Source organism: Sabethes cyaneus, chromosome 2, assembly GCF_943734655.1.
Source record: "Sabethes cyaneus chromosome 2, idSabCyanKW18_F2, whole genome shotgun sequence".
NCBI lineage: Eukaryota > Metazoa > Arthropoda > Insecta > Diptera > Culicidae > Sabethes > Sabethes cyaneus.
In genome coordinates, this window is record NC_071354.1 from 204,756,637 (window position 1) to 204,763,691 (window position 7,055).

Genomic DNA, 7,055 nt, shown 5'->3' on the forward strand with positions numbered 1-7,055 from the left:
GCTTTTGCCGATCTCGTCTGCTGGTAGATGACCCCTTCCACCCTGCACGATGTGAGAAGCGTTTAAATGGGCTATTTTTACCCTTTTACTTGAATACTGCGCGGTCATCGATCGGAACGGTAACACAACCAAGCGACAGTTGCAAACTCACTGAGTGAGCCACTTTGAGGGGCACATTTGCATGGTAAATTTTCAAAAATGTGGGATTAGTCCAGTGCAATTATCTTTCGTCTCGCCGACATCATCCTAAGGATTTATGTCATCGTTATACGTTACGCGAACGAGTGGCAAACAATAAAAAATTGCATCAGCTAAAATGATTAATTTCAGCAATTTAAGCATCCGGGAGTTTGAGTGAATCAATTAATTTTAGACATTTGGATTAAATTTGAATGTAATATTGCATACTAACACTAGCAAATTGTGGCAAACATCTTAATTATAGTGCAAATCAGGGACTATAAGTCATTTGATGTGAATTGCAAACAACAAATTTATCTTATTTACGCTTTAGCTTTATAACTCATAAAGCTCCCTGAATAATTTTAATTTGTTAAATGAATAATTCCAAATGGAACTAATCAGACAAATTAACTAATCGACTACAAGCAATTAATTAGCATACTTACTTACTTACTTTAGTGGCAACGGTCCGTTACCGATCCTGCGCCGAACGAATTATAGTCCTCCAGTACCGTCGGTCCTGGGCTGCCGTTCTCCAATCCCCACGAACACCAGCTGAACGTGCATCGTCTTCGACAGCACACACCCACCGGGTGCGGGGTCTGCCTCGGAGTCTACGGCCTCTTCCTGGTTCTCTGCTGAAAATAGTTTTGGCTACTCTTTCATCGGGCATTCTGGCCACGTGTCCAGCCCACCGCAGCCTGCCACATTGCACTACCTTCACTATATCAGCATATTTGTATACTTGGTACAGCTCGTGATTCATGCGTCTGCGCCACACTCCATTTTCCATTTTGCCACCAAGTATAGATCGCAGAATTTTACGCTCAAAAACCCCAAGCACTCGCCGATCAGCTTCCTTTAGCGTCCATGATTCGTGTCCGTAAAGGGCCACCGGGAGGATTAGTGTTCTGTAGAGCGCCAGTTTTGTGCGAATTTGCAAACTACGGGACTTCAGCTGGCTACGTAATCCGTAGAAAGCCCGATTCGCGGCTGCAACTCGTCGTTTCACTTCGCGGCTTACATCGTTGTCACATGTCACGAGTGTACCAAGGTATATAAATTCCTCCACTACTTCATATCGTTCCCCATCTAACTCCACCTCGGCACCAACACCACTTGAGCTCCCACGTTCCCTACCAGCAACCATGTACTTCGTTTTGGCGGTATTAATGGTAAGTCCCAATCTCGCTGCTTCCCTTTTAAAGGGCCTAAAGGCCTCTTCTACTGCTCTACGGTTGATTCCGATGATATCGACGTCATCCGCAAAACCAAGAAGCATGTGAGATTTCGTGATGATAGTTCCATTCCTTTCCACGTTTGCTCTTCGTAATGCACCTTCCAAGGCAATGTTGAATAGCAGGTTAGAGAGTGCGTCCCCTTGCTTCAGTCCATCCAACGTCACGAAAGCAGCTGAGGTCTCACCCGCTATTCTAACGCATGATTTGGATCCATCCAGCGTCGCACGAATCAGCGTAACTAGTTTCGTCGGAAAACCATGTTCTAGCATTATCTGCCACAGCTCATTTCGTTTAACTGAATCGTACGCCGCTTTAAAATCCACAAACAGATGGTGTGTCTGCAAGTTGTACTCCCGGAACTTGTCTAGCAACTGGCGCAGGGTAAACATCTGATCCGTCGTGGAGCGACCCTCACGAAAACCCGCTTGGTACTCGCCGACGAAGGACTCCGCTAACGGTCTCAGTCTGCAGAACAGGATACGGGAAAGCACCTTGTAGGCAGAATTGAGCAATGTAATTCCTCGATAGTTTTTACACTCCATTCGATGTCCCTTTTTGAAAATTGGGCAAATGAGGCCATCCAACCACTCCTCCGGCATTTGTTCTTCCTCCCAGATCCTGACAATGATCCGGTGGATTGCTTCGTACAGCCGCTCGCTCCCCGTTTTTAGAAGTTCAGCCGGGATACCGTCCTTCCCAGCAGCCTTACCGTTTTTCAGCTCACTGATTGCCTTCTTAACCTCTTCCTGTGTTGGTGGCTCCACAGCTTGACCATCGCTTACAATTTCTATCCTGTCCCTGCTGATCTCCTCATTTACCTCTCCATTCAATAGTGTCTGGAAGTGCTCCTTCCACCTGGCTGCTACCGCCGTTTTGTCGGTAAGCAGGTTGCCAGCACTATCATTGCACATCACAGGCATGGCAAAATTCCTGCTTCTCACCGTTTTATAGAAACTCCGTGTGTCGTTGCTGGCGTATCGCTCCTCTGCGCCGGCAAGCACGTGCTCCTCGTACTCGCGTTTCTTTAGACGATGGATTCTTTTTTCCGCAGCTCTAGTCTCTCTGTATCTCTCTCTGTTTTGACGCGTTGCCGCAGTGAGCATGCGACTCCTGGCCTGGTTCTTTTCGTCTGTCACTCTCTGGCATTCGGCATCAAACCAGCTGTTACGCTGTCTTCCACGCGTCGTGCCTACCACCTCTCTCGCTGTTGTTTGGATGGCACCATGGATGTTCCTCCACAGCCCATTTATATCTTCTTCTTCTACCTGCTGTTCTGCGATTCGCTGGTCAAGCTTCCTGGCGTACTCCACTGCAACGCCGTCTGCCGTTAACCGCTGGATGTTGAAACGCAGCGTCCTTTCAGTGCGAGCTTTCGCCGTGTTCGACAGCCTTGCGCGAATCTTACTCACTACGAGATAGTGGTCAGAGTCGATATTTGGTCCACGAAAAGACCGTACATCGATAACATCCGAAAAGTGTCGACCGTCAATCAAGACATGATCGATCTGAGAGCTAGAGTCTCCATTTGGATGCCTCCAGGTTTGTTTCCGAATATTCAAACGTGGAAAGTAGGTGCTACAGATGGCCATCCCTCTGGCCGCGGCAAAATTTATGAGCCTCAGACCGTTATCATTGGTCGACAGATGCAGGCTATGTCTTCCAATAACTGGACGGAAGAATTCCTCCCTCCCGATCTGCGCGTTTGCATCTCCGATGATGATTTTCACGTCGTGTTTTGGGCACTCTCCATAGGTCCTCTCAAGCTTGTCGTAAAACTCGTCTTTAGCATCATCGGATTTATCATTTGTCGGTGCGTATAAGTTGATTAGGCTATAGTTGAAGAATTTGCCCTTAATCCTCAACACGCATATACGGTCATCTACGGGCCTCCACCGGATAACTCGTTGCTTTTGTTTTCCCAACACTACGAAACCGACTCCATGTTCAGCTTTCTTACCGCCACTGTAGTAGATGTGGTACTTAAAAGAAGTGCCTGCAATAGGGTCTACTGCACGGAACTCCCTTTCTCCGGAATTTGGCCACCGAACTTCCTGAATAGCAGCGATCTCCACTCCGAGTTGATGCAGCTCTCGAGCAAGCAAGCCAGCCCGTGCCGGTTCATGGAGAGTTCGGACATTCCAGGTACCAAGTTTCCAATCGTTATCCCTTAATCGTTTCCTTGTCCCTTGCCGTGTCCTATACCGATTGTTCCGTCCTGAATTTCTTTGTTCGTTGTTCGTGGTAATTGAGTTTTCGGTATACTACCTCACCGGGGTCGCGATACCTACATCCCGCTGATGGGTCTGCCATCTTAGGTATAGCTTGCGGGATACAGCATTTCATATTCAGCCGCCCGTTACGAGACAGACGCTGTGTGAGCCGCCCCTCACCTGGAGAACAGGCGCTCTAGTTCGCACCTCCTAGCTTAGCTGCTTCAGTAAGTACATGAAGCATTTCCGGGTAAGGCCATCGACCGTCATCATTTGACTTAGATCTGCGTGGAGGCGCCAGGTGGGAGCTTGAGAGAGCCAGAGCTATGTTTGACGCTCCTTCCAGGTAACTCTCTCCATTTCATACCCAATTAATTAGCATGCAAATGTTAATAGTAACGATACCGTGTATAACCCACTCGAACACGTTTCCGAAAACGGGACTGCCGACGCCTTTCTATCGCACGTTAATTAAGCCCCGCAAGGCAAATCGCCTTCTTGGTGGCAAGCAGATGAACTAATAGTGTTTACCTACCTTACCGCATTAGGATTCTCATTCACATTCAATTAGTCACATTCGAACGTTGTAACGTTTAACGTTATTATTATTTTCCTAATCATATTGCCATAAGTGTAATCACTTTCTCAAAATCAGTTTTAAAGCCGTTTAATTGTCTCGCTTCTAAAAATTCATGTTCACTTTTAAAGATGTGCCAATTTGATTTTTTCAAATCCGATTTGAAATGATTAAAACCTACAAATGACTATAGCTTATGTCGAAATACGTATTCTCGTTTCTTTCTGTTTCACAGATTGCTCAAGCCAGTTTGCCCCGTTTGTCATTCGGAGGTCCCGAACAAAATCCCATACGTCAGTCGTCATTTCAAATCTCGTTCATTACCTTAATCTCGCAAGTCATCTCCGACCCAGCCAGCATCAGCAGCGCAGCGTGGCACAGAAAACGAAAGGATTCACTTATCGACGAAACACCCGTTGACATTCCCCTCGTTGTCGTTGACCCGCTGAACTTTAGCTGGCAAGTGCCCGAAAACGAAACTTGGTAGGTAATATACCTGCCTACCGGAGGAAGAAATCGGCAGCACACAGAAGTCTGCAAAGCTGGCAGATTGCTCCACCCATGGCGACCAACAAGCAGACTTGGTCCGCTTCGTCAACGACGACGACGGTAGCACGGCAGAGGGAACATAAAACCAGATGCCATTACAGGCCGTGCAGCGATTTGGCGTACATACTTTTATTTTTATGATCGTGTCTTCCCGCCCGCGTTTGCTGTCGCTTCTTCGCCTGGGTCGCTGACATTCTCGTCTTGGTTGCAAACAAGCTCGATTCGGCGTTTTTGTTCGTGTTATTTTTGTGTACAAAATCAGATAAAATGACTTATTTTGCATGGCGACAATGTTTAATGTGTGCCTCGTTAGACGCATCGCTCTTCTAGCAGTATGTGTTTCAGGTGGCTTTCCGATGGAGTAATTGGTTGAGATCATCTCGGGTGGGAATGTCTTCGGAATGGAAAATAAAGCTGCGCAGTGGACGTTCCTGAATGGGCGATGAACTCTTTAAATTGGTGATTTCTTTAGACTAGATTTTATAAATGACTTTCATTCGTGCGAAATCCGACTGAGGGATTCGTGCGAAATCCGACTTAGGGTGCAAAACCTCTAGTTATCCTGAGATTTAAATTTCAGTCGAGTGATTTCAGGAGTTCTGACATCGAGTGGTACCAAAACTATGGAAGAAATTTGACAAAAAGGTAGAGATCACGGTTTAACTTCTGTTTCTTTTTTCGCGTATTATTGTAGATAGTCGTCACCAGCGCCAATAGTAGGTATAAATAATTCTGAATTATTCCAGACTTTGAAAGTTTATTTCAAACATGCCATGCAAACGATTGCTAATGGGTAATTAAATTTTCGTTATATTTTACTTCAGTTATGAGAAATCGATTTCCCCCCAGAACTTATCCTCAGACGCCCTCACAGAAACACCGGAGATTATGGCTTTGGGTGGAGGGATGTGGGTGCATTGATTGCTGATTTGCCTTTAAACATCGATACAATTTGATATATCTGGGTATTTAAGTTGAGACATTCTGGTGCTGCACCAACTGAAATACGAGCAACCTTTTCAGTTACGAGCTGAGTACAAAGCAGCGTACGATTCGGTCAAGCGAAATGGGCTCTGGCAGATTGTGCTTGAACAACTTTTCCAAAACTCAAGCGTTAACAGGACAACAGCCCTTGTTGCATCAGAATTTTGTAGACTGGATGGATGCATAGCATCTTGGTAAAAGTTCTCATAAAACAGGAAACCTATCTGAATGTGGGAACAGGTACGACATCATGCCTTCCCAAAAGACACAGTAAGTCATGTAGAGCAACTCGACTTGACTCAGTCACTGTCGAGGCGACTTAGTCACTGTGTATCAGCATCTTTGGCTCGAGCAGCACGTTCCTCATAATCATGTGGAAGATTTGTGTCTCAGTCACTGTGTAGCTTCTAAGCAGTTGAATTCCTTGACAAAAACATGTCGCATACGACTTACATAATACTAAAGGTAGACCAGTCGAGCAAAGTGACAATCGACGTGACTTACAGAATAAGGGCCAACAGTCCCACGTCAACTACCGAGGGTATGAAGTGGGTGTTGGTACAGCCAACGACATGAAGTTTTGGGGACTCCGTTTTAGGTTAGAAGTTTGCTTTTAAGCTGTAATTTCAATTTTAGTTTTACAAATTTGGAATATAGGGTAAAGAACCGGTTTTAAGCAGTCTAAGCGGGTCTCTGATTGTTTTACCTTATTACAAGCGATGGGTTGACTAAGTGGGGGATATCAGCGTACCAATCTTCTTGCTATCTTTAGTTCGTCAAGTTGTTACTATTGGAAGACACTATTGTTGTGCTAAACTTTTGATTTTCCGCTTTAAAAGTTGGAGCGGTGGAACTAATTTTGATCAGACCGAACATATTTTCACCCTCAAGGTGCTTTTTTAAGTAGTCCTGAAATCTGAATTTTTTTTACGTCCCCGTAAAAAATCCCTCGAATTTTTCCCCCTATTCAGTAAGTTCGCGTTCCTATCCGCGACCTACTAATCGGCATCTGATGCGTAATCGACATAGCGTATCGGCATTTCGGTTACGACATAGCGTATCGGTGGCTCGTGCTGTTTCAAGCACTCGTCTCCATTCAACTCGGTCTTGGGCCACTCGTCGCCAATTTCCTAGTCGTCTCAGAAGTTGCAAATCGCTTTCGACCTGGTCGAGCCATCGTGCACGTTGGCCCCCCCTGTTGCTGGTGCCGGTGGGTTGTTGAAGAGGACTGTTTTCGACGCACTGTCGTCCGACATCCTTACGACGTGTCCGGCCCACCGTAGCCTGCTAACTTTCGCTAGATGTACGATG